General features: G+C 44.6%; 2 non-coding genes across 2 annotated transcripts; both read left to right on the top strand.

Annotated features, from left to right (window-relative positions):
* Positions 1 to 1,604: 1,604 nt before the first annotated feature.
* Positions 1,605 to 1,695, top strand: TRNAY-GUA (transfer RNA tyrosine (anticodon GUA)). Its single transcript is given in 2 exon segments — positions 1,605 to 1,641; positions 1,660 to 1,695. It is a non-coding gene; the product is annotated as a tRNA-Tyr (tRNA).
* Positions 1,696 to 2,900: 1,205 nt separating this feature from the next.
* TRNAK-CUU (transfer RNA lysine (anticodon CUU)) lies at positions 2,901 to 2,973 on the top strand. Its single transcript has one exon. It is a non-coding gene; the product is annotated as a tRNA-Lys (tRNA).
* The last annotated feature ends 12,048 nt before the right edge of the window (positions 2,974 to 15,021 follow it).

The following is a 15,021-nucleotide window of genomic DNA, read 5'->3' as shown; positions in this document are numbered from 1 at the left end:
ATAAGAGTCTGGGGGCCCCCATTAGCGTGCAGCGTTCGGTGCGACAGGGCTGCCCTCTCAGCCCTCTTTTGTTTTGTATATACATTGAGACATTGTGTATTAAAATATTGAACAATGACAACGTTAATGGGTTTAAGTTACAAGCAGCCGAGGTGAAGCTGCTGGCGTACGCGGATGATGTTGCAGTTTGTACGGTGGACCATGAGAGCATAACCGAGGCTGTCAAATGTGTCCGTGAGTTCTCTCAGGTTACCGGAAGCGGGGTGAACTGGGCCAAGTGCCTTGGGTTCTGGCATGAACAGTGGCCATCGAAGCCTGAACACTTTGCAAATGTGACGTGGGCGAAAACTCCAACCAAGTACTTAGGCGTCGAGCTTGATGGTTACCGTCAAAGCGAGCAATATTGGCAAGAACAGACGAAAGCGCTACGGGAGAAAGCGGAGAAGTGGAAAGGTGCCAACTTATCGATTTTCGCCAGAGCTACTGTATGTAACCTTTTTTATATCAGTAAACTTTGGTTTGTTATGCAAGTTTTGCATTGTTCGCGTGTAAACGTACAGAGGCTCCACAGGATTTTCGCCGTCTTTGTTTGGGCTGCAGAATGGGAACGCTGTAGCAGAACAAACTTATTCCGTCGGGTGAAAGACGGTGGCTTGGGACTTGGACACCTCTTTTTGCGGCAAGTGGTCAACCGGTTTTTGTTTTTTCGCGACGTTTCCGACCCTTTCTTGCGCACTGTCTGCCAAGTTAGGCTGCGGCGCCTACTGCCGGAGTTGTCTCCACCGAAGAAGTTACGTGTGGTATATTCGGCTATTACAGAGAGGTCGTCGCAAGTGTTAGATTTCTTTCAGTGCGTTTTTCTAATGAATATCTGTGTTGTGTAAAACGGAAAAAGCTGTACCACGATTTATGTGACACTGTTTTGCCACAACCTTTGTATAGAGCCTTATACAGTGGAGGCCCAGGCTCAGACGTCTTAAAGAGAGTAAAGAAAATGCAGGTGCCACCAGGCGCTAAGACCTTTTTCTTTAAATTACACACCGGAACGTTGTCAGTAAAGAAATTTTTCGAGGGAAAGGATTTATTTTTACCTTGGGGTTCGCACTGTTTAATCTGTAAGCAGCCGGAAACAATAGACCATGTTTTTTTACATTGTTGGGAAGGGGTTTATTTTGGGATGTTTTGCAACGGACTATGAAGAAAGATTTCCCCCTAGATTCGCATGGCATTCGATATTTAAGCATTGATAATGACGACGGGGTTCCATTTGATTTAATTATGCTCCTGGGTCTCCACTGTATATGGCGCTCCAGAATGGCAGGCTATCACTGTGACAGGGAAGCGCGCCCTGCCCGAATATATTTCCGAGAGTCTATGGATTGGTTTGTCGCTATACAAAAAGCGGCTGCGGAACCTCCCGACTGGCTCTCAAGGGTAGAGCCTTTGTTGTCTTTGCGGGAGTTTTAATGTGACGAAGCCAGCCTGACGCTGGCTGAGTATGTCTTTCAATGTGTCCATTGTCCTGTACTATTGCTTTTGTGATTTGTCTGTTCCTTTTTTTTGTGAAGTGTTGTTTTCCAAAGCCAGGAAATAAAGAAAAAAAAAAGTCGATAGCTCAGTTGGTAGAGCGGTGGACTGTAGAAGTTTCGTGCTATGGACATCCATAGGTCGCTGGTTCGAATCCGGCTCGACGGAGTGCTCTTTTTTTAGATACATGCACGCTCAGTGTAGCAGAGCTGCTAGGTATTTACTAATTCTTATCATCGTTCCACAAACGTTGGTATTATTACGGAACCCACGAAATGCTACGTCTCCTTTTTTATTTCAATGTTCGAGGCGTCCATGCGCAACCCATCATTGCGAAATAATTACAGGCGACTTCACCAAAGTTTTTAGTAATGTAGACGCCACGAAGAACTTATATAAAACACAGGCTTCCGCACTCGCAAACGTTGCCGTTAACACAGTAGTGCGTTGCTACCAGCGAAATAAAATTATAGAAAATAGCTTCTAACAATCTTAAATTGTGGGCCTTAACTTCCCGGAGTGACACAGGGGCTGTGAGAAACGCCGTAATGGAGGGCTTCGGATCATGGTGTTCTTTAACGTGCGCTGATCTCGCACAGCATATAGTGGTGCTTTGTGCGTTTAGCCTCCATCGAAACGCTGGCCGGTATTGAACACGGGCGTTTGCCATGAGCGTATTCAAGTGACGTACTGCTGCGGCTGTCTTGGTGCTGCTTACCTTGTATCAACGCATATGTCGTTGCGTTTCTGTCGAGCGACTTTCTGCATGACTTTCGGGGCAATGCGGGCATCGTTAAAGCAGGGGCGGAAGACAGGGAGTCGGAATGAACAGTTTGCTCAACCGAAGCTCACCGCTGTCAAAGTGTCTGTCGCAGCAGTTGCCCAACCTTGTCATATGCTAGGGAGCTGCGGAATTCGCTGTTACTATCTGTTTTTAATCTGTGCAAAATAGACTGCTAATGAATCGGTAAAATGCACGCAGACTTAAGGATGCAGTTCGGCTGACATCATGCTCCGTCTGTGGCGCTCACTTGGACGCGGCTACGCTGCTCTCTGCGTCGAGCGAAACCTGAGCGACCAGTCAGTTGTCTTAACCTCACCGAAGCGTGCAACGTCGACGAGGCTGCACGCGATAGTATACAGTCAGCCACCTTACTGGGCTTCCTAGTAGTCTTGTTTGCGCTTTCTCCTCTGCTGATCAGTATCTCCGCTTCCCGTAGCAGTTGGCAGGGCTCCAAGTGCTGAACGTGCATGCCCTAAGAGGTGAATGCTCGGGAGCCGTTTGGTCTACCGCGAATAAAAAGCCATAACAATCACCACCTGATCGTCGAGGGAAATGTGCACTAGTACGTCCTACTGCCTGCTGGCACGTCGCCCGGCTAGCTCAGTCGGTAGAGCATGAGACTCTTAATCTCAGGGTCGTGGGTTCGAGCCCCACGTTGGGCGCTTTCTTTTCTGAATTTTTGAAAATTATTGTACTTGGTTTAACCCTGTGATGCCCGGCGCATCACTTTTAATACAGATCGTAAAAATGTAAATAATTTTAATTTCTGCTCACATGACGTCAAGTATTGCTGAAATACTAGAAGACGCTGTCTTTTCCAACATATTAATAAAAACAAGGCCTAAGCTCTAGCTCTCAGAGATGCTGCTGATAGTAACGCTGCATTAGCAAAATATGGAACGGTTTCGAAATGCGGTCTTGATTTACTTCATGGGTCTGCGTATTTATGCCCAGTTTTGTCGACCTTGAAGAAAAAAAAAGTTACGAAAATTAGCTATTGTTAATTATGTTGCGGTGTTCTGATATACTTCGCAAGTTTTTAATATTTCTGTTCTGAACGGACCATTAGAGAATAAATACTGGACGTTGATAACTTTTTGCGACATTTTCAATCCCTTAACATTACGGGCTAAAACTGGGCTTAAAAGATTTTGGCCAGATTTGACTTGAGCTGTTAATTTTTGCCTCCGTAGGGCTTTCCAGCCACATCTTTAACTTGGATGAACGACATCACATATTCGTTGTCGGTGACGAGGTAACTATATGCCGCTAATTCTGTAATAATGAACGTGGGGAAATAACATTTCTCATGCAATAAGAAAAATTAGAAATCAATAGTGCACTGAGAACTTCACAAAATCTAAATTAGCGATTTTCTTTTACTTGATTCATTCCTCTTAGCAGGACAAAAATAAACGCACCATGCTGTTTGTAGAAAATATTATTGCCCGTGATGCTGATAATTAATAAACGACAATGAAGTGTATCACTCATGGGGCCCATGAACAAAGTCCCACTGTGCCTCCATTATGACGCGTTCGCGCTGTTGTTGCTTCGTTGTTTGATGAATTACTGTCGTTTATGAATTAACGACATCGTTGAGGGTACGGACGTGCAAAGTGTCTGCAAAATATGAAGGCGACACTGACGATAAATTGGGGTATCCTGTATCGGTAGATTCATCATCATCATCATCAGCCTGACTACACCCACTGCAGGGCAAAGGCCTCTCCCATGTCTTTCCAATTAACCCTGTCCTTTGCTAGTTGCCGCCACTGTATCCCCGCAAACTTCTTAATCTCATCCGGCCACCTAACTTTCTGCCGTCCCCTGCTACGTTTGCTTTCTCTTGGAATCCACTCCGTTACCCTTAAGGACCAGCGGTTATCTTGTCTTCGCATTACATGCCCTGCCCAAGCCCACTTCTTCCTCTTGATTTCAACTAAGATGTCATTAACCCGCGTTTGTTCCCTCACCCACTCCACCCTCTTCCGATCTCTTAACGTTACACCTATCATTTTCCTTTCCATAGCTCGCTGCGTTGTTCTTAACTTAAGCTGAACCCTCTTTGTTAGCCTCCACGTTTCTGCCCCATAGGTGAGTACCGGTAGGATACAGCTGTTATATACTTTTCTCTTCATGGATATTGGTAAGCTACCATTCATGACCTGAGAGAACCTGCCATACGCGCTCCAGCCCATTCTTATTCTTCTAGTTATTTCCCTCTCATGATCCGGATCTGCGGTCACTACCTGCCCTAGGTAGACATATTCTCTTACTACTTCTAGCACCTCGCTACCAATTGCGAACTGCTGTTCCCTTGCAAGGCTATTGAACATTACTTTGGTTTTCTGCATGTTAATTCTTAGCCCCACCGTTCTACTCTACCTGTCTAGCTGATTGATCATACTTTGCAGTTCTTGTCCTGAGTGGCTTAGCAAGGCAATGTCATCAGCGAATCGCAAATTACTCAGGTATTCTATTAACTCTTATCCCCAACTCTTCCCATTCCAGTCCCCGGAATACCTCCTGTAAGCAGGCAGTGAAGAGAATTGGCGAGATCGTGTCTCCCTGCCTGACACCTTTCCGTATTGGAATTTTATTGCTGACTTTATGGAGAACTATAGTAGCTGTGCAATCGTTATAAATATCTTCCAATATTTTCACATAGCACTCTTCCACACCCTGATTCCGCAATGCCTGCATGACAGATGAGGTTTCCACTGAGTCGAATGCTTTCTCGTAATCGATGAAGGCTATATATAGGGGTTGGTTATATTCCGCGCATTTCTCTATCACCTGATTGATAGTGTGAATGTGATCTATTGTCGAGTATCCTTTACGAAAGCCTGCCTGATCATTTGGTTGACTAAAGTCCAAGGTTGTCCTGATTCTATTAGCGATTACCTTAGTAAATACCTTGTAGGCAACGGACAATAAGCTGATCGGTCTGTAATTCTTCAAGTCCTTGACGTCTCCTTTCTTATGAATTAAGATAATGTTAGCGTTCTTCCAAGCTTCTGGTACTCTCGAGGTCACAAGGCATTGCGTATACAGGGTGGCTAGTTTATGTAGCACAATCTCTCCTCCGTCCTTCAGCAAATCTGCTGTTACCTGATTCCCACCAGCTGCTTTCCCTCTTTGCATTGCTCCTAAGGCTTTCTTTACTTCCTCCTTCGTTACTGGCGGGATGTCCCATTGCTGTGCTCGACTGCCTCCCTCAGTAACTTGATGATTACATTCGCTACTGTATAGATTTGTGTACAACTCTTCGGCTAATTCAACTATCTTATCCATATTGCTGATGACATTGCCCTGTTTGTCTTTTAGCGCATACATCTGGTTTTTACCTATGCCCAGTTTTCTCCTCAGTGATTTTAGGCTACCTCCATTCCTTAGAGCATGCTCGATTTTCTCCATGTTAAACTTTCTTATGTCAGCTACCTTGGGCTTATTTATTAACTTAGATAGCTCTGCTAGTTCTATCCTGTCTGTGGAGTTAGACGTCCTCATGCTTTGACGTTTCTTAATCAGATCTTTAGTCTCCTGAGATAGCTTGTTGGTATCCTGTCGAACCATCCTACCACCTACTTCTGCGGCGCACTCTGTAACGATAGCTGTAAGATTATCATTCATTGTTTCAACACTACGGTCGTCTTCTTCAGTTAAAGCGGAAAATCTGTTTTTGCAGCGACATTCTGAATTCCTCTACCTTCCCTCTTAATGCTAACTCGTTAATAGCCTTTCGATTCACCAGTTTCCTCCGTTCCCTCTTCAAATCTAAGCTAATACGAGACCTTACCATTCTGTGGTCGCTGCAACGGACCTTACCGAGGACATCCACATCCTCTACGATGCCAGGGTGTGCACACAGTATGAAGTCTATTTCATTTTTAGTCTCACCATTGGGGCTCTTCCACGTCCACTTCCTGTTCGCTCGTTTTCGGAAGAAGGTATTCATAATCCGTAAATTATTTCTATCTGCGAACTCTACTAATAACTCTCCCCTACTGTTCCTAGAACCTATGCCATAGTCACCTACCGCTTTGTCTCCAGCCTGCTTTTTACCTACCTTTGCATTGAAGTCGCCCATCAGTACAGTGTACTGTGATTTTACTTTGGTCATTGCCGATTCCACATCCTCATAGAAGCTTTCAACTATCTGGTCATCATGGCTTGATGTCGGCGCGTAGGCCTGCACCACCTTCAGCTTGTATTTCTTATTAAGCCTAATTACGATAGCTGCCACTCTCTCGTTAATACTGTAAAACTCCTCGATGTTGCCAGCTATATCCTGATTTGTGAGAAATCCCACACCTAGTTCTCGCCTATCTGCTAATCCACGATAGCACAGTACATGCCCGCCCTTTAGTACTGTATACGCCTCATCTGTCCTCCTAACCTCACTAAGCCCTATGACATCCCATTTAATACTGGCTAATTCCTCCAGCAGCACTGCTAAGCTAGCCGCGCTCGTGTTGTCCAAGTCTCTTCTCTGTCCGTGTTTTTTAGCGCTTGTACGTGTCTGCTATGAACCAACTAGCCCAAAGGTCTGTGCTCTTGATAAGGTTCTTGCGTTAAACGTTGCCAGGTTCAGTTTCCAATGGCGGCCTGTCCGGAGCCAGAGATTCTTATCACTTTCTAAAAGCAAGTGCGCTACTTTCACTGAATATAGAGTTTTTATAAGCTCGAAAAGGCAAAAAAAGAAAGGAATGCGGGTGTCGCCATCACCGGCCGATTTCTCAAGTTAACTGCGGTGCATTAACGCAGCTTTTTTTTTTTTTTTTGCACTGATGGACGCTATAGGATCAACCGCCACTCACTTGGAAGCGGTCATCGCACCGTAGTCCTTTTCGATGTAGACGCTACGTGTTTGGCGTAAGCCGCGAGGAATATTTTAAATGCAGTGTTCACAGCAATTAACGCGTCTTCTCATACGATGGTCCATCCCGGTGCCACTGCCTCTCTGGGGCGGCCGTTGTATCAGATAAGCTAATCAGGGCTGTTAGTCCGTAATTATTCCCTTAACTAAAATTTACTCCACCGCTGGGAATTCTCCTGTATTACGGAATTCTGGATTCCTGGAAGCTGGATTCTGACAATAGCCGGCGCTAGCAGATCAACTTCGTTCGTCGAAGTCTTAGACCACTCGGCCATCGTCACTTTTTTTTTTAAACGTAGCATTTATTAGAGCGAAATGTTGTTCAATGTACGCGAACTATTCACAAAGTGTTTAGGAAGCAGTATTAAATCTGGTTAAAAAAAAGACACGTCCAGGCAAGAAGGCTGTCGAACTACTAACAGCTGCACCGTGAACACTTGGGAAGTAGTATCAAGGCCACCCGAGGCAGCAAAGCACCACAATGGAGGGAGACAGGGTGCCGATTCGGTTTGAAGTCTGTCTGGGCACATATTTCCCTGAAATGTACTATTGGTCGAAAGAAATGGGATGATAATGATGCAACAGGTTCACAATGCTGGTCCAGTAAGAAAGAACATATCAAGGGGTTCATCAACAAATACTGATGCAGTAAGGCATTCTACAACATAAGCAGAGAAATTAATTTGCTTTTTCGATGTCCACTGCAGGACATCCCAGACATTTTTGCGTGTTTACAATCGATGCAGCAATGCTCTATGGTACTGGAACGTCACAGAGGCGGCATTTTACCCAAGGCACAAGAATGATCTTGTCCTCTTGCCATGTTTCAACAGGCAATGTCTGTGTGTGTAGCGTATAGAATAAAATCTTTGTAGATGACGAGAAAGGCCTTTTACGTAATATTTTATGTACAGTCCCCGTCAAAAATATACAGCCCAAGGGGATTGCTTCTCAGCTGTTTAGTGGGGCTCCCTAGCACATCTAGCCGTCGAAATCTTGCAAGGCTTGAGGACGCGAAGCCATTCCTCTCTGTAGAGGTTGCGGTCGCTGAAGGTGCATAATCAGGCACACAGCAGGCTTTTGCGGTATACTTTTGACGGAGGATGTGCGTCCTGTACAACCGTTTCGGCGGTACTGAAAACAAGAACTCAGGAGCAAAGCGAACCCGTAAGAAACGAACATCGAAATAGACCTCATGGATTAACACCCATAAACTCGAACGACCCCAAATATTAGAAGAGGCAATAAGGAAAGGCAAAATAGTACTTAAATTAGCTTTCAAGAACACACGAACTATCGTGTAGGAACCCTGCTGAAAAAAGTTCTATGATGCAAAAACCTCATAGGTCATTCATCATAGAATATCATAAAATCTGTATGATATATCATACAATTCGTATAATATTCTGTGACGTTTCTATGATGACTGTATGATTTTACACAAATGTATGAAATTTGAATGATACTTTTCTATGATAAGTCTATGATATTTCTATGATAAACTGTATGAGTTTATTGCATCACACAACTTTTTTCAGCAGGGAAGTGTCTCGGAAAAGCATGAAACGCGAAACAATATTTGTCGCATATAAAGATGGGCTAAAGCAATGGCACCAGCGCTGACAGGCAGGAACACGATATCATGTCTCAAAGATTGAGAACAGGAATCCTTCGAAAAGAAACAGGCATTATGTGAAATCATTCCTAGCACAAGGAATAATTTTCGCAACATTTTATATTAGTGTGGTCAGAAACAGGTTACAGGTCGTCGCTCTGCCGGATATCGAGAGACCACGAGGTACAGAAATCTGGTCTTAGCGATGTAGGGTTGGCATGCGTTCTTTCCAGTGATGCGCACTCCGGTTACAGGATTTTAATCGAACGTCATGGTACTTGGGTGGCTTACGCGTACACGCAACACCAGCATATTCAACAGGTGTAAACCATCGCAGCATTCAGAACAATTTATCCGGGCTTCTGAAACAGCTGAACTTCTCCGTTTAACGACGAACTTCTCAGCACAGAAAAACACGAGATCATCTGCATGAGGTAATAATATTTTGAGCTCATTACCCTAAATACAAAAACTACGAACGGCACCACAATTCAGAGTACTCATACACAGCGCCTCTAAGTAGTACAAAGCGAAGAGCAGCGGAGACAACGGGATACCTTGTTTCGCCGGAGACAGAATGGGCACCGGTTGATGAAAGACAGCCATTAACGATCAAGCGTGTGGAGCAGTCAGTATAACAGAGACGTACTCCCTGGGATAGAACTGAACCCAGATTGACCTGCTCTAAAAGAGAGCAAAGAAATGAGTGGCACACTCGATAAAACGCCTTTGCAAGGTCGCAGCAACATTGAAAAACTATACGCGCAACATAAAGTTAGACCGTCCAAGTTAGCTGGGACACCCTGTATATAAAACACAGGTTTCCGCACTCGTAAACGTTGCCGTTAACCCTGTAGTGCGTGGTTACCAGCTAACTAAAATTGTGGAAAATAACTTGTGAAAATCTCAAATTGTGGGTTTTAACTTTCCTGAGTGATACCTGGGCTGTGAGAAACGCCGTAGTGGACGGCTTTGGATTTTTAGCCGGCCAGCCTTTAGCCAGGAAACGCTGGCCGGTATTGAACACAGGCGTTTGCGATGAGCGTACATTCAAGTGACGTACTGCTGCGGCTGTCTTGGTGCTGCTTACCGTGTATCAACGCATATGTCCTTGCTTTTCCGTCGCGCGACTTTCTGCATGCATGACTTTCGGGGCTATGCGGGCATCGTTAAAAGCAGGGGCGGAAGACAGGGAGTCGGGATGAACAGTTTGATCAACCGAAGCTCACCGCTCTCAAAGTGTCTGTCGCAGCAGTTGCCCAACCCTGTCATATGCCGGGAAGCTGCGGAATTCTCTGTCGTTTTCTGTTTCTTAATCCGTGCAATAGAGAGTGCTGATGAATCGGTAAAATGCACGCAGACTTAAGGATGCAGTTCGGCTGACATCATGCTCAGTCTGTGGCGCTCACTTGGACGCGGCTACGCTGCTGTGTGTGTCGAGCGAAACCTGAGCGACCAGTCAGTTGTCTTAACCTTACCGAAGCGTGCAACGTCGACGAGGCTGCACGCGATAGTATACAGTCAGCCACCTTACTGGGCTTCCTAGTAGTCTTGTTTTTGCTTTCTCCTCTGCTGATCAGTATCTCCGCTTCCCGTAGCAGTTGGCAGGGATCCAAGTGCTGAACGCGCGTGCCCTGAGAGGTAAATGCTCGGCAGCCGTTTGGTCTACCGCGAATAGAAGGCCATAACAATCACCACCTGATCGTCGAGGGAAATGTGCACTAGTACTATACGTCCTACTCCATTCCGACAAGTCGCCCGGCTAGCTCAGTCGGTGGAGCATGACACTCTTAATCTCAGGGTCGTGGGTTCTAGCCCCACGTTGGGCGCTTTTTTTTTTCTGAATTTTTGAAAATTATTGTACTTGGTTTAGCCCTGTGATGCCCGGCGCATCACTTTCAATACAGATCGTAAAAATGTAAATAATTTTAATTCCTGTTCACATGACGTCAAGTATTGCTCATATACTAGAAGACGCAGTCTTTTCCAACATATTAATAAAAACAAGACCTAAGCTCTAGCTCTCAGAGATGCTGCTGATAGTAACGCTGCATTAGCAAAATATGGAACGGTTTCAAAATGCGGTCTTGATTTACTTGATGGGTCTGCGTATTTATGCCCAGTTTTGTCGACCTTGAAAAAAAAAATCACGAAAATTAGCTATTGTTAATTATGTTGCGGTGTTCTGATATACTTCGTAAGTTTTTAATATTTCTGCTCTGAACGGACCATTAGAGAATAAATACTGGACGTTGATAACTTTTTGCAACATTTTCAATCCCTTAACATTACTGGGCTAAAACTGGGCTTAAAAGATTTTGGCCAGATTTGACATGAGCCGTTAATTTTTGCCTCCATAGGGCTTTCCAGCCACATCTTTAGCTTGGATGAACGACATCACATTTTCCTTGTCGGTGATGAGGTAATATGCCGCTAATTCTGTAATAATGAATGTGGGGAAATATCATTTCTTATGCAATAAAAAAAAATGACAATCAATAGTGCACTGAGGACTTCACAAAATCTAAATTAGCGATTTTCTTTCACTTGATTCATTCCTCTTAGCAGGACAAAAATAAACACACCATGCTGTTTGCAGAAAATATTATTGCCCGTGATGCTGATAGTTAATAAACGACAATGAAGTGTGTCACTCATGGGGCCCATGAAGAGAGTCCCACTGTACCTCAACCTTGATGATGGCGCGTTCGCGCTGTTGTTGCTTTGTTGTTTGATGAATTACTGTCGTTTATGAATTAACGACATCGTTGAGGGTACGGACGTGCAAAGTGTCTCCAAAATATGAAGGCGACATTGATGACACATAGAGGTGGCCTGTATCGGTAGATTATCACGTTCTAAAAGCGAGTACGCTACTTTCACTGAAAAATGAGCTTTCATAAGCTAGAAAAAAAAAAGAAATGCGGGTGTCGCTACCACCGGCCGATTTCTCAACTGCGGTGTGTCAATACAGCTTTTTTTTTTGGCACTGATGGACGCTATAGGCTAAACCGCCACTCACTTCGAAGCGGTCATCGCACCGGAGTCCTTTTTGATGTAGACGCCACGTGTTTGGCGTAAGTGCCGAGGAATATTTGAAATGCAGTGTTCTCAGCAATTAACGCGTCTTCTCATGCACACCCAGGAACAGCCGCATAGAATCAGTTTTTACTGAAAATGAAAAGTGGATGCGTTAATTTGCCTCAGTGTTCCCTTATGATGACTCGGGCCAGCTTTTGTTTTGAGTGAAAATTGATTGTGTGACTCGCTCTGGCTATGCTGACGTCTGTACTACAGCAAGAGGCACATTTATTGCTGATGAAATTGTAGTTGAAAGTTTTCCGCAGCTATATTCAAACCCTTGACGCCAACGCCGGAGAAGGACCCCGTGGATAGCGATGTAACGTAACTTCAGCGATCCGCGAGAAATAAACTATCTTGACGCACCGCAGTTTACTTGTGAAGAGGCCGGTTATGGCGGCAGCTATATTTCATGTTTTTACCTTAATTCTCCCGCTTGTAGAAGCTTTGTTCTCGATACTGTGAACGAATAGTGGTTCCACATCTCGCGCCATGCTTGGAATCTGATTTCAGCCCAAGTGCAGCCTTAGGGCTACCGCAAGAAGCAAGAAAGAAGAAAATTCGTCCTGGTATACGTTGGTCCAACCCGATGCCACTGCCTCTCTGGGGCGGCCGTTGTATCAGATAAGCTAACAAGGGCTGTTAGTCCGTAATTATTCCCGTATTTAAAATTTACTCCACCACTGCGAATTCTCCTGGATTTCTGGAAGCTGGATTCCAATCACAGCCGGCGCAAGCAGATAAACTTCGTTCGTCGAAGTCTTAGACCACCCGGCCATCGTCACTTTTTTTTTAAACGTGGCATTTATTAGAGCGAAATATTGTCCAATGTACGTGAACTATTCACAAAGTGTTCAGGAAGCAGTATTAAATCTGGTTTAAAAAAAGAAAAACACGTCCAGGCAAGAAGGCTGTCGAACTACTAACAGCTGCACCGTGAACACTTGGGAAGTAGTGTCAAGGCCACCCGAGGCAGCAAAGCACCACAGTGGAGGCGAGGCTGTGCATATCATCAAGACAGGGTGCCGATTCAGTATGGAGTATGTCTGGGCATATATTTCCCTGATATGTTGTATTAGTCGATGAATGAGGGAATATATTGATGCAACAGATTCACAATGCCGGTCCCGTAAGAAAGAAGATATCAAGGGGTTCATCAACAAATACCAGTGCGGTAAGGCATCCTGCAGCATGAGCAGTGAAAATAATTCGTTTCTTCGATGTCCACTGCAGGACATCCCAGACATTTTTGCGTGTTTACAATCGATGCAGCAATGCTCTATGTTACTGGAACGTCACAGAGGCGGCATTTTACCCAAGGCACAAGAATGATCTTGTCCTCTTGCCATGTTTCAACAGGCAATGTCTGTGTGTGTAGCGTATAGAATAAAATCTTTGTAGATGGCGAGAAAGGTATTTTACGTAATATTTTATGTACAGTCCCCGTCAAAAGTATACAGCCCAAGGGGATTGCTTCTCAGCTGTTTAGCGGGGCTCCCTAGCACATCTAGCCGTCGAAATCTTGGAATGCTTGAGGACGCGAAGCCATTCCTCTGTGTAGAGGTTGCGGTCGCTGAAGGTGCATAATCAGGCGCACAGCAGGCTTTTGCGGTATACTTTTGACGGAGGATGTGCGTCCTGTACAACCGTTTCGGCGGTACTGAAAACAAGAACTCAGGAGCAAAGCGAGCCCGTAAGAAACGAACATCGAAATGGACCTCATGGATTAACATACATAACACACGAACGACCACAAATATTAGAAGAGGCAATGAGGAAAGGCAAAATAGTAATAAAATTAGCTTTCAAGAACGCACGAACTATCATGTAGGAAGTGTCTCGGAAAAGCATGAAACGCGAAACAATATTTGTCGCACATAAAGATGGGCTAAAGCAATGGCACCAGCGCTGACAGGCAGGAATACGATATCATCTCTCAAAGATTGAGACCAGGAATCCTTCGAAAAGAAACAGGCATTATGTGAAACCACTCCTAGCACAAGGAATAATTTTCGCAACATTTTATATTAGTGTGGTCAGAAACAGGTTACATGTCGTCGCTCTACGGAATATCGAGAGACCACGAGGTACAGAAATCTGGTCTTAGCGCTGTAGGGTTGGCATGCGTTCTTTCCAGCAATGCGCACTCCGGTTATAGGATTTTAATCGAACGTCATGGTACTTGGGTGGCTTACGCGTACACGCAACACCAGCATGTTCAACAGGTGTAAACCATCGCAGCATTTAGAACAATTTATCCGTGCATCTGAAACAGCTGAACTCCTCCGTTAAACGACTAACTTCTTGTCAGCACAGAAAAACACGAGATCATCTGCATGAGGTGATAATATTTTGAGCTCATTACCCTAAATACAAAAACTACGAACGGCACCACAATTCAGGGTACTCATACACAGCGGCTCTAAGTAGTACAAAGCGAAGAGCAGCGGAGACAACGGGCAACCTTGTTTCGCCGGAGACAGAATGGGCACCGGTTGATGAAAGACAGCCATTAACGATCAAGCGTGTGGAGCAGTCAGTATAACAGAGACGTACTCCCTGGGATAGAACTGAACCCAGATTGACCTGCTCTAAAAGAGAGCAAAGAAATGAGTGGCACACTCGATAAAACGCCTTTGCAAGGTCGCAGCAACATTGAAAAACTATACGCGCAACATAAAGTTAGACCATATTGATGGGCCCTTCAAGCCATATGTCTTGTAATTTCAAATCAAAGTACACGTTGCCGACTTTTGCGAAAATCTTATGACCTACTTTAGAAAGCATGATAGGTCTGTAGTCGTCAACTAATCGTAGTTTGTCTTTACCATCACTTTTACAAATTAGGCTGCGAGGCCCTTCTTCTTGAGACTTTGGCTTTAAACAGAAAGAATAAGAAGTCATCCATCAGTGCTGTTTCAGTTTTTATTATCGTATATAAATTTCCATCACCTTGTTCGGCCTGTGCGCAATCGCAGGAAAAGCATAATGTTGTTTTCATCATTGCAATAAATCCGTTGTAAGCCCAGCGTTGCAGTGTGCTTGTGTCTCCTATTTATTGTCCTGCGTCCGTCTTAGCTGGTTCCATCTATGCGCACTATGAACCCAGCAAATTACGCTTTTGTACGAGCA

Source organism: Amblyomma mixtum, chromosome 2 (assembly GCF_055824585.1).
Source record: "Amblyomma mixtum isolate Tamu chromosome 2, ASM5582458v1, whole genome shotgun sequence".
NCBI classification, from domain to species: Eukaryota; Metazoa; Arthropoda; class Arachnida; order Ixodida; family Ixodidae; genus Amblyomma; species Amblyomma mixtum.
This window is presented reverse-complemented; position numbering and strand designations above follow the sequence as displayed.